This window comes from Zea mays, chromosome 9, assembly GCF_902167145.1.
Source record: "Zea mays cultivar B73 chromosome 9, Zm-B73-REFERENCE-NAM-5.0, whole genome shotgun sequence".
NCBI lineage: Eukaryota > Viridiplantae > Streptophyta > Magnoliopsida > Poales > Poaceae > Zea > Zea mays.
In genome coordinates, this window is record NC_050104.1 from 57,033,067 (window position 1) to 57,046,969 (window position 13,903).

Consider the following 13,903-nt stretch of genomic DNA (forward strand, 5'->3'; position numbering starts at 1 on the left):
AATAGCTTACTAAAGTGAGTCCTTACTTTCAACATTTTAATGCTAGATTAAGTATTAATAGACCTTGTTTGCATCTAGTCTAATTTCACCATCACATTAATCAATCCAACATGATTTTTGCTCATTAAGATTCCATCCATGACTTAGATTGCAAGTCAGTGACCAAGTCTTCATATCCGAGAAGTAACAGTGATCCTAAATCGATTAATACCCAGTTGGGGATCTCCAATCACACAACATATGTAGCACTTAACCCTTGCATATGTCAACTCGCCACCAGGGTTCTTAAGACCAGATCAGGTTCACGCCAACCGAGAGCACAGATACACCACCGTCCAGCCTTTTGCCACGGAGGGTACACGCTACTCTCGCCATCTCTTCACTCCCATTGCATGTTATCTTATTCTGGTATTAGTCTGCCCGAGGCAAAGCTTACCCATGATGAGGCATGTGACCAGTTAAAAGGTCCTCGGTCAGCAGGCCTACATTCAGTATAATCCTTAATCAACCTGGGTAGAACATCACTTGTTCCTAACCCAAGTCCCGATTTAAGTACTTCCATCCATAGGATTGTTTGTATTCCTTAGGATGAAAAGAGCATTATAGAGAACTTTGTAGTAAGATCCCACCATTGCTCCCAATGAAAATATTCTTGCAGGCAGAAGTCATCCTTCCTCAGGATAACCCCTGAGCTAGGCATTAACGCAAAGGACAACCTCTATCCACAAGATCTAAGCAGGGATAAGCATTTTTATAAATCATATTTTGATACTTCACCAGAAGTATCTATAAAGGTATGGATATCAAGGTAGGCAATGCATCAAAGGGTTTTCAAGCAACTCCTATAATCCTCATGCACATTCACTAGACTTAAAGTGTGTAAAAATAATTTAACACAAGGAAGGAGTTGCATGCACCGGGGCTTGTCTGGAATAAACACTACGTTAGTGTTTGTTAGACGACGATCACTTGACGACTATCTTTTGTTCTGATACTTGTTTCGTCTGTCCACCTTCAGTTCCGTTCATCAGCATCATCTTGTGGTCGATTCAGTTCTGGTTCTCCGCATCACGTGGTTAATTCACATACCTAAATGAAATGCATTATGCACATGAATGCATATAGATAGGAATATCGCAAACCTAAATAGTGCTCGCGATAGCGAATTAAACACCTAGCGGCGAGGCGTTGAACAATTTCATACAGAAACACTAATTATCGACGTATGACTAAGCACAATAATCACGCTTCTCTAAATTAAATGAACCTAACACAAACATCACGAAACAACAAACTATACATATTTAATACAATTAGCCTAAACACAACTTATCAGTTAATTAATTAAATTCTAAACTTAGTGGTCTAAGGAATTTAAATCTAGAACAAGAATAAAAGCACATCACTTTTTAGACCACGCGACTGGATTAAATTACATACCACTCTAAGTTATCATATATAGTCTACCATTAATTTTATCAAACAATTATAATTCGTCATAAGAAATACTAATAATATTATTGTTTAGACATTTTAACATACTAAATTTAAACTTCATTCACTAATTTACCGTACGTCACATAATTAACATCTCAAACCTACCCAATGCGACTACTCCAAAATCGTGAAAATAATTACATCGCATTCATCAAACTAATTCAATAATTAAGCTAACGGAAATATGGATCGGCTTACCCTCGATTAAATTTGACGCGCTATCCGCGAACACGACAAGGATTCTGGTTCAGCCCTTGTGTCGAGCACTTGGTGAACAGCATGCTGCTAGCTCCGTCTTCACCTGACTCTTGGGATTTCTTAATGATGCACGGAACGACGATGACTTTCGATTGAAGTCTTCGACCGAGCACTTGATAAGCGATGCACACGGATCTCGCTTATTTTTATATAACGTCCGGGATTCAGGGTTCGACGAGGTTGGGCAGGGAAGAACGGGGTTCGACACCTTAACGACAATATGGGAGAGTGACATATATAGAGCTGCACATACAATGCGACGACAAACGACGACAACCGGCGAGGTCGACGACGCGATGGGGATTAAGGCCGAGCAGAGAAAATTCGCGCACGCGGCTGGAAGGAACTGGAAAGCCATGGCGCCGGAGGAACTTCACAGCGCGCAGACACTAGAGAACTCGACGGCGGCGCGTGCGCAGGGAGCTGAAAGAGAACCACGGCACGAGCAGGGAACTGGCCACGGCGAACAGAGGGATATGGCTGTGCGCACAGGGAGCTAGAGTCCGACCGCGGCGAGATGGACAAGGCCGAGCTGGGGACAGAACCGAGCTGGGATCGACGCCGGGGCAAGACGCGGACAGCAAGCAGGGAACTCCACGACGCGCAGGGAGCAGAGCGTGGGAGGAGGAGAGGTCGAGGAGGGAGCTGGAGTACAGCAACACCGGCGAGCCGAGAGCAGGCGAGCGCGGCGAGCTGGGGACAGGGAGAGAGAGCAGCGGCGCTCGCCAGGGAGCCGAGCTGGAGCGAGCAGTAGTCCTGAAAGTCTGGGGCGTGCCTAATGGGCCGGCCCGAGCACGGCCCGTAAAAAATGTAACAAAGCACGGCCCGACACAGCTGATTTAATTCGGGTTAGCACGACACGAATTGCGGGCCGGGCCGTGCTCTGAATGTCGGCCCGTCGTGCTACAAGGCCCAGCACGTCACTGTGGGCCGAGTTCGTGCCGGCCCGTCACGAAAACAGGACGGTCCAGCCACAGACGCAGTCACACACTCATGCAGGCCGTCTCACTTATCACCGCAGACGTAGTCACGCAGGCACCGCACCCATTTTCTCCCACTTCCCTCCGCCGGCCGTCGCCATCCATTCGGATCTCGCTGTGGATCTCGACCTCGTCTGTCTCGGCCTCCCAGGGAGGACGCAGCATGGAGGTCGGACTCGGAGCCGGAGTCGAGGCCTCAAGGAGAGCACAGCACACCCAGTCGCCCATGCTTCGCAGCGTCCGCAACCGAGGAGACCTTGCGGGTCTGCGGGAGCGCAGCCGCAGCGTCCGCTTCCTGGCTTCCTTCCTGCACGGCTGCACTCCGTAGCGAGAGCCAGGCATTGGTCTAGTTGATGATGACTTGTAGCGAGCCAGGCATTGGGTTCTGGAAGGCTTTGTTAGGGGGTTGTCAGATTAACTGGAACGACAAGCTGGCTGAGAGCGTTGCAAAGCGCATTCGTGCATTGGATCCAAAGGACACATCTTCCTACATTCTTCTGTCAAATGTATACTCTGCATCAGGAAGTTAGCAGAGTGTGTCTATGGTCAGTAGGGAGATTAAGTAGAAGGGGCTGAAGAGGATCACCGGCTGCAGTTGGAAGTTAGCAGAGTCTGTCAAATGTATTCTTCAATGGAGACTGTACTGGTTGCGTGCCGTGCCTGGGCCAGCACGGCCCGACGGAAGCCCGTCATGCTTTAGGGCCGTGCTAGGCTTTATTTCAACCCATCTGGCCCGGTAAGGCATGGTCCGACTATTTTTCGTGCTATCTTGGCCCGACTAATTTAGGCCCGAAGCTCAGCGTGCTCGTGCCGGGCCGGCACGACACGGCTTAAGTTGCAGCACTAGCGAGCAGGGCGCACGGCGAGGAGGCTTCAGGGGCGCGCGGTCAGCGAGCTAGAGGGAGGAGAGAGAGAGAGCAGCGTGGACGAGAGCCGCTCGGCTGGGGAGAGCGAGCAGAGAGGAGCTGGGGAGGGAGAAGATGAGCTCGCGGAGAAGAAGAAGCGCGCGGTGCGATTTTTATCCAGGCGGCAGCTGAAAAAAATCTGCTGGAGGGCGGTGGCGGCAGGATCTTTCCAGGGAGAGGAGGAGTACGTGAGCGAGATGATGGTTAGGAGATGAGATCGACAGGCTGGTGTGCGTAGAAAAATCCAGGGCCATGGAAGAAAAATCTTCTCCCTGGCAGAACGTACGAGAGATAAAAATCAGCTGAGTGATGGCTTTCTGAAGAACCCAAGACGACGGCTGTGTAAAGAAATTCTTTCCAGAGACAACATTTTCTCGGAATGAGTAGAGGCTGGTGTGGATAAAATCGATGGAAAATATCAGATGGAGAGAGCGGCTAGAAAAATCCCGTGCTCGATGTATGGACAAGGAACGAAGGAAGGCTGTGGGGGAATAGAGAGAAAAAAACAGAAATTCTCTTCTCCATTTTTAAAGTGCGTGCACATGCCATCAAAAGATATATTAAAATGTAGATATTTTGGGTTCTAACGTTAGAGTCTAAAAAATGTATAAAAGGGTCGAACCAAAACGAGAACGACAACAATATTTGGACGGTGTTTGATTGATGGATACTCCCGAAATCAGATAAAGTTTTACCAGCTATTCATATGAAGAGATTGATCTGGGCGAAAAACACACAGACCGAACCAAACAAGATCAACTTCTATATTTTATGTTGTATTCGATTTGATTTGAAATCAAATAATTTCATCCGCAGTCCGAACAGGGAAAAAATTAATTACGAATACTCAATTAGAGAACAATTTAATTAAAAATCCGTAGACGCGATGTCACGGATGACAAAAAGGGGATTAAATTATTTTACACTGAAAGCTTAGTCGTCGAGTTCATCTTAATCTGCTCGGGATAAAAGCATCCGAGGGGGTCGGGCTTCCAAATTCGTATTCGCGCGAGCGATGAATTTTAAATAATCACCGGACGCACCGATTTTCGGAACAACTATGTTCCGAACATCACGAAAATTTAGGAAGAGCCCGGAAAGATAAAAACGATGTCGAACTCGCGACCAACGAAACAGATGCGATATTAAAATCACGATAGGCAAAGATAATTAAAATTTAGCATCTGTTTTATCCACTGATATTACGTGCTTAAATACATACTCGTTGTCGAGCGGAATATAAACACCTGGGGTGTTACAGCCCTCCCCCTTAAAAGAATCTCGTCCCGAGATTCAGAACGAAAGACTTCTAAGAGTAGAGAAGCATGTAACCCATGTCCATATCAGCGATAATCATGAGACAGATCCAAACAAAGGCGAGTGTCTCAAAATGTCGTTCCTCTAGTGGACATAACATGTGTCGCCTTAGGCTAATTTAGAAATGTCCACCAATAGAGACAATGTCTGCCAGAAGAACACATAAGGTTCCATGTGTGCAGTTTGCTTTTTTCTGATGACACTGTATTATCCGAGTCTGTTGGGCAAGCGGTAAATATGCGACTTTCCCGAAACAGAATCAGATGCACCATCTTGGGTAAAACACACAAAAGGAGGTTTACCACAAGTGGTCATTTGAGGAATTCAAGTTCCAGGAAGATGATAAAAATTTGAGGAACGGATTAGTGAAGATGACCAACAAATGTTGACTTCACAATCAATCCACTTTATCAAGCACTAGGCATGGCTCGACTTGATCACACACGCTGGAAAAGCACACGTGAGGCGATCGAGGCATGACTAGAGCGATAATTAGATGGCTATTAGTTGTCTTGATCTCGGTTCTTATAAACACTTCCTTAAGAAGGGTTGTACAAGAGTGAGTTTAGACAACTCAATAAAACGATCTCTAAACTCAACCTTTGTTCACAATGCAGTTACAAGTTAGTAAAACCAACTTGTTGAACTACCCTTTTTGACATTGAGCAGGTCCTCTCAGTTCCATCGGTAAGCCAAGGGTTGAGAGTTCACATTTGCTAGCAAAAGGTTATGCATTTGGGTAGAAATCCATTTGGTAAGGTTGTTCATCTGTTTCTTCATGCGAGATGAACTATCCACTTGGTTAGGGAATACATGGATTAATAAGAAAGCGAATGAACAAACTCCTGCATTTCAACAGCAGGGGAAACATATCTCCATTTTGAGAGCTAATCAGTTGTCTCTCAACACTAAAAAGCTCCAAGGCTTCACCTTTACTCAAAGGACGTAAAGGGAACTTATATAAGTAGTCACTACCAAGATCAAAAGAAAAGAGACCACACATGAAAATGGTATGCCCTTTTGATCCAACAGAGATGATAGATGTTGCTTGATCACTTCAACAAACAACACCGAAATTATTTCAAGGGAAGGTCCACGGAAGATAACACATCAGGGTAGTTCCACAATGGATCATGACCAGAGACCTTGATACCAGCATCCGACGAGTAGCACAACCTTGCGTGTACATTCACAAGGGGCTCTCAGTTTCGCTGCGGCACCATAAGTCCTTAATCATGAATCTCGCTGACGGAGAGTACATGCTCATTCCCGAGCAAGGAGCTGTCCACGAGGAAGACTAGGAGCAAGCTCCCAAGATAGCCATCGAGGATCTCCCCGCAGCCCCAGCTATTGAAGGCAAGCCCCGGTTCAATGCATAACCATTTATATATGCTACTTTACTACAGTTAATGTTTGTTGGTTTGAATATGCACTTAAGTGTAGGAGTTGCTTGAAACCTTTAGTTGCATGAACTTAGGATTCCTTTTTGAGATAGATACTAGTATGCTAGGTCGAGTAGCTGCTATGCTAATCAGGATCTCGGTAGAAGTCGAGTGATTTTTCTTGCACTCGCGCGAGGTCAGGAATTTATTGTATTCATCTTGATAACAGGATCTATGATGGTCTATGGACTTGGATCCAAGGAGGATGCCTTGTCCATGAGCCGGGAAAAAGGAATTAAGGATTAATGTGTGGATACCTGAGTTAAGCGTTTGAATGTACTAAGCACATGTTGGGAAATATGGTAACCGGTAAACGTAGTACCTGAGTGAAGCCGGGCGCGGACTTTACCCCTCACGCGACCTTAGACTGGGTCTCCCATGCTAGCTATGGTGGGTACAAGTGCGGCCACTGCATGGCGGCAGCCGGGGTCAGTGGAGCATTGTATGCCAAGGCGGTGAGGCCTAGCTGCGAACGGGGAATCGATGGGGACGGTTGACGTATGTGGGGACGGAGTGCCTCGCCACGTCGTGTGTTTAGGTTTACCTTGCAAGGATAAAAACTCGTTTCGAATCGTCTGCTTCTCACAGCTAATGAGACTACTTGACCCCTTGTACTACATTGAGTAAGAAGTGAAATGAGGTTTACTTGAGATAACTTGTTGATTGTACTAAATGCTTGTTACCATGTATGCTTAGAAGGAGCAAACTTAGCTAAGATAATGATGCTAGAAATTGAAAAGCTAAAAATTGATTTTAGACTTAGCTAATGCTTTTGGCAAACCAAACCCCTCAGCCAAACAACTGCATGGTCTAGAGGTAGAGGAGTAGTTTCCTCACACCGGGTAAGTCTAGCTGAGTATTAGTATACTCATCCTTGCTTGTGGCATTATTTTTGCAGGTACGCTTCAGGATATGGTTGATGGTGACTTGGCCTACCACCCTGCCACCGGGTTGGACGGTCGAGTGGGATGTTGCTCCGACAGGAGAGGAGCAGGAGGTGTAGTGGGCTAGGCCTTGCCCAATTCCTCGTTATCGACGATATCGATTATCCGCTGCATCTTATTTGTGAACTTATATCAGCTATTTGAAAAACTCTGATTTATGTAATAACTCCAGTACTTTGATTTGAGGTTTTTCCTGTTTTATTGTATTTCTTCTGTGACTCACCTTCGAGTGAGTATGTGGTATTTGATCCTGGTTAAGTGGCTCTATCAGACTAGATCTGAGGGACCGACGGGTTATTCCGATTTAAGTTTGTTACGGCCCCTGAGGCGTGACTTAGACACTTAAGCTGGAATAATTCGGGTGGTTCTGCCACAGGCTCGATGCCTTCTTCTTTACCTGTGCATAGATTGCACCAAAGGCAACCTGGTGTTTTGTGAAAGCAAGGGTGAGTACACATCAACGTACTCACGAAATGTCCCATTTGGCTTAGGTGGACTAGCTTTATGTGGAGTTAAGCTCAAGCAGTTGCTTTTAGTTGGTCTGATATTTATTATTAGTGGAAGCCAAGTTTTATCATATAACCAAGCCATGAACCATTTCCTCATTGAGGAAATATCATTAACATCATCGAGCCAAAACCACAAATAGAATCATTGTATCTCAGATCATCTCAATCTCTAATAAAAGAGGATCCCAAGGCCGCTCATAACCGTGAGCACGGCTGATATATCAGTTTCTAACCCTCTGTAGAGGTCGCACACTTTACCCACAAGTCGTGATTCCTCTTTTCCCCGGAGATCATGACTCTCTATTGATCACTACCAAGGAGACCTAGCAGGGTCTCACTGTAGCCTTTACAAAGATTTCTGTTGGGGACTTGTTCTCAAATGCTAAGAGTTAAGAACAAGGCAACATAAAAAGTGTTAAGTGTTAAAGTCCTTCGTCCTTCGAAGCATTATGTCCCTTCGGGAAATAATGAGTTTCGGACGAAGGTCATAAGAGACATACCTTCGTAAACATAACAAGTAATGACGAAGGATTCATATAAAGCATGAAATATAATATAAGCATCATCATAGAATCATTTCTATTTTATTAACATGGAAAAATAGAAATGATTTCAAATTACAAATGTACCTTCGGTCCTGAGAGAAGGTAAAAAGTACAAGCGTGACGCAAAAGCAAATGCCAAGTCAGCGTGTCTACAGTACGGGGGTACTGTTCATCTATTTATAGACACAGGACGCAGCCTGTGACGAATTACAATTATGCCCTTTACAAAAGTTTACAACATTATCTTAGACCTCTAAGGATAAAAAGGTCATTCTATCTTTATGTCGGTTTGCAACGCCGAAGCTCTATAAAAAGGAACCTTCGGCCATTTCCTGGGGACGATTTCAGCCGAAGCTGCTTCTTCACGCAAGACCTTCGGCGCAACGAAGCATGGGCCCAACAGTAGCCCCTTTCGCGGCGCTAGATCGTTTTTCGTAACGAGCTTGAACCGTGAAAAAATCCTCTCAAGCTTCGGGAAGCCGAAGGTCCAAAAAACACCTTCCCTGAGCTCGTTGCCGAGAAACGATTCATTTCCCGAGATCGTGTCGGTCCCACCTTGCAGAGTCACTGTTTGGTCTTTGCGGTCCACTGCGCAGCGAGTACAAGTTACTGCCCGCCTGGTGTAAAAACCCTGCCGCTTCGCCTTCTTACCTGCAGCACTATATAAACAGACGAGTAGGTGTGAAGTTACCACAGCATTTACTGCTATTTGCACTGTTTTGCTACCAAAATTTTTAACCATCACCGAAGCTTGTTTGTCAGATTTGAACGAAGCTCCATCTTGAAGCCTGCTTCGGAGAAAAAAGTATCAAAGTTTCACAAGTTCATAATTAAATGGCCAGAGTTCGCTCTACAGCTAGGGTTAAGCGTGAGGGGGACGAAACTGAAGCTTCGGAGACTGTGCCCATCTCCGAAGCGATGCAGCGCTCCGGACTGGTGACTGCGGAAGAAATGCCTGCTGCCGAAGCAAACCCGACAGCTGCCGAAGGAGAAGGGAACATTGAAGAAACCGACTCCGAAGATGACTACCGTATTGCCATGCCCAGCAAACCCAGCCACCTAGACTTCGGAAAATCGACTGTTTCAAAGGTTGATCTCGCCAAGATGGTGAAAGCAGGTTTTTTCAGTGAAGATCAGAAGAAGCTACTTCGCTTCGGGGGAGAAGAGACCACCCCGAAGCCAGAGAAGGACGAGGTTGTCATCTTCAAAAGCTTTTTAAAGGCTGGGCTAAGATTCCCTGTTCACGAGATTGTTGCGGAGATATTGAAGAGGTTTGGCATCTACCTTCATCAGTTAACTCCTAACGCTATCGTTAGGCTTAGCGTTTATATTTGGGCCCTCCGAAGCCAAGCAGTGGAGCCTTTTGCTGACAGTTTCTGTCGAGTTCATGAATTGCATTATCAAACAAAGGCCAGAAAAGATGGGCTTCATGAAAACTTCGGTTGCTACAATTTTGCCTACCGGAAAACCGCAAAGTTTCCTGTAATCAGCTACCGAAGCAAATGGCCGGCAGGCTGGAAATCAGAATGGTTCTATGTCAAGGTTGATGAGGACAAGGAGAAGCTTGTGCAAAGTCCACTCGAGCTAACTTTCGGAGAAACCCGACCCCACTGCAACATGACACCAGAGGGTCAAACTCAACGGGCAATGGATGAATTCAGAATCGTTGCAGAGCATATTGGTACCAGGGATCTGGTTCAAGAATTCTTAGCATTCAGAGTCTTCCCTACTCTGAAAAAATGGGAAATGCCAAAGTTAAAGGGGGAGAAGAAGGAAGGGGATCTTGTCCGGCTTCCTTACCACTTCAAATTCAAGAAATATTTTAAGAAGCCCTGCCAAGAGTGGCTGGATACAGTTGAGGTGATGTGTAATGAAATTCTTGGAAATTATTCGAAAAAGGAAGATCAACTGATGACAGCAGCCTTCGGCACCCGTCCGAAGCGAAGGCTGAACCGAGTGCTTGATGCACTGGGTTTCGAATATCCTGATTATGCGCAGCTGAACAAGGGTGCTGAGGGCCAGAGAAGAAAAAGAGCGGCCGAAGCTTTAAACAAGGATGAAGAACAACCACCAAAAAAGAAGAAAATTGTCAAGAGAAAAATATCAACTCCAAAGCGAAAACTATCCGAAGAAGAGGGGACCCCCACACCACCTTCTACTAGCGACGTGGAGGAAATTCTAAAGGTAATGACTGAACCCATGCCCACGAAGCTAAGTCCATTAGGGCCTCGACTGACGAAGCTTTTTCAAAAGGTGGCGGAGCCGGAAAAAACGAAGATAGCCAAAGCGAAAAGGCAAAGAATTATTGCCGTAACAGAAGTTATTGACAAGACGCCACCGAGGGCGTCAATCCAGAAAACACCAGCTGTTGTGGGCACAGAAAATGTCGAAGTCGCACCTTCGGAGGTCGCGGCTACCGAAGCCGCTACAGCCGAAGATGTAAACTTAGAATCTACTATTGAAGACATCAACAAAATTTTAACAGACATGGCTGCAGAAGAAGCTGCCACCACTGCTGAAGAAACCATGGCCACAGTGCCTGGGAAAGGGAAAGAAATAGCCGAAGACACTTCGGACGACGAAGCCTACTCATTTCAAAATTTAGTCGGGCAAAAACTGTCGAAGGCCGAAAAAGAAGAGCTTAAGGAATACGCCAAATCTTGCGGATACAAGCCAGGAGCTCTTCTATTTGGAGGCATTGATGATGAAAAACTGGGCTGCATCCGGGACTCAGCTGGGGCTAAGGTCATCGGTACTCTATCAAAGAGTATCGGTTTTCCGAAACTAGAGACAGACATCAGCCGCTACCGACGACAACATATCGTCGGCAGCTTATTTTATTCAAATTTCAAGGTAAACATCCTTCTCTCTAACTTCTATTGTTTTTTAATAATGGCAATATTTTTTAACGAAGGTTGTTTATTTGCAGAGCATGCTTCTAAGCAAAGCTTTGAGGATGCAGCAAGATCTAGAAGATAAAAAGCACGAAGCTATAATTGAAAATTTAGAGAGCAAGATAAAAGAACAATCAGCTATTATTGAAAAGAAAGACTTCGAACTTCAATCAACCGAAGGCTTGCTGGCAGAGACTGAAGCCAAAGTAGCAGAATTGAATTCGAAGCTTCTCTGCCAATCAAAACAATTTGAACAAGAGAAGCTAAAACTTGACTCGAAACTTGAAGCCGAAGTCCAAGCCAACTCAAATTTGAAGAAATCATTAACAAGCCTTCAGGATAAATGTTTGAATTTTAGCAACAATTGTATCCAACAACTAAAGAAGATCTTTTACTCAGTTGGAGCCAGCAGCGGGAAATTTACCCCTTCGGATGAAGATTTACCAAAAGCCTTCGATCATATCGAAGCTGAAATTGAAGAACTTGACGAAGTTATAGCTGGGCATGGTGACTTCTGTGCCTGGGTAGCTTCTCGGGGTACTGCTGCAGCATTCCTGAAGGCTGGCTGCGAGCATGGAAAGATTGTCAACAGGCCCAACTTCGCCCTGTCTCCATCAATTCTCGACGACATTCCTGACCTCGCCCGGAGCATCTCAAATAGATTCATAAAAATGATATGGACAAAAGGCGGGCGAGAGAAGGCTGGGGACGAAGCTCGAAGTCATCTTGAACCAGTAAGAAATCATACTTTGTACTTACCTCCTCCTTCACACTTGATTTTTACTCGGGATACCTTGATTCATGTAGGATGACGAAGCTGAAGGTGATACTTAAAGGAAATGCCGCCGAAGCAGAAACCTGACGAAGATTATTAGGAGTAGACTAGAAAAAACTCAGGAGAATTTGTAACAACTTTTTGTAAATACAATTAATCTATTCTCAAGGAACTTTGTTCATACCTTGTAATATATTCTTACCCTTTCATTGAGACGCTTTGATGTGGACGAAATCAGTATTTTGAGCCGAAGGCGAAAAAACACCTTCCCTTCTTTTCGGACACAACGAAGCATAAAAGACCATTTCTTCTTTTTGCCAAAGCTTTTCTTTTTTGTACATGACGAAACATAAAAGACCGCTTCTTCCTCTTGCCGAAGCTTTTCTTTTTTGTACATGACGAAACATAAAAGACCGCTTCTTCCTCTTGCCGAAGCTTTTTCTTTTTTGTACATGACGAAACATAAAAGACCGCTTCTTCTTCTTGCCGAAGCTTTTTCTTTCTTGTACATGACGAAACATAAAAGACCACTTCTTCCTTTTGCCGAAGCAACCACTTAGGAACACAAATGCTATGAATGAATGCTTATGAATGCAAATGCTATGATGTAATGTGCGAATGAATGTCCAAAGCATATAACCGAAGCCACACTCAACCATTATTTCCTTGGAATCAACCACACATCAGCTCTGCATTCCCTTAGGAACGACTTTGGAGCTTCCTCGTCTTTTACTTAGACGGTATAAACTCTGCATTCCCTTAGGAACGTCTTTGGAGTTTCTTCGCCTTTTACTTAGGCGGTATAAGCTCTGCATTCCCTTAGGAACGTCTTTGGAGCTTCTTCGTCTTTTACTTAGACGGTATAAACTCTGCATTCCCTTAGGAACGTCTTTGGAGTTTCTTCGCCTTTTACTTAGGCGGTATAAGCTCTGCATTCCCTTAGGAACGTCTTTGGAGCTTCTTCTCTTTTTTCTTTTTCAGTTTCTGCACTCGATGGTGCGTTCTCAGCTGTTACATTTACATTTTTTGGGGGATTTTGCTCTTATAAGACTAAAAAAGGAAATTACACATGATGGCCCCATTAAAAACCTTTCTCCCCCTTCGGAAAGGAAAAGGGTGCCATGAAAAAGAAAAGAAAAAACATAAAAAATTACATCATGTTATACATAGTATCGCCGAAGCTCATCCGCATTCCAAGACCTTGGAATTTCGTTGCCATCCATGTCCTTCAATCTGTATGATCCAGGCCTTGACGAAGATACTACTAAGAATGGTCCTTCCCATTTCAACTGTAGCTTACCCACTGTATCTGGGTTAGCCACTCTCCGAAGCACCAAGTGTCCCGGCTCAATATTTTTTAGCCGGACTTTTCTATCTCGCCATTTAACTGTTTCAGCCTGATATTTATTGATATTCTCCACGGCCTGAAGCCTGATCCCTTCTAAAGCATCCTTTTCCACAAGGCAAGCATCTTCGGGACCTGATTCTGCCGAAGCTACTACTCTTATTGATCCAGCTTTTGCTTCCTCCGGAGTTATTGCTTCGTCACCGAATAATAATTTGAATGGGGTAAAGCCTGTAGACCTTGATGTTGTTGTATTGTGGCTCCACACCACTTTGATTAACTGATCTGGCCACTTTCCCCTGGGTTGATTGAAGATTAACTTCATTATTCCTGTCATTATAATGCCGTTGGCCCTTTCAACGAGCCCATTTGACTCCGGATGCCTGACTGATGCAAAATGGATCTTCGTTCCAATTTGATCACAGAAATTTCTGAAAGCTTCGGAGTCAAACTGCGTTCCATTATCTACAGTGATTGCCTTCGGTACCCCGA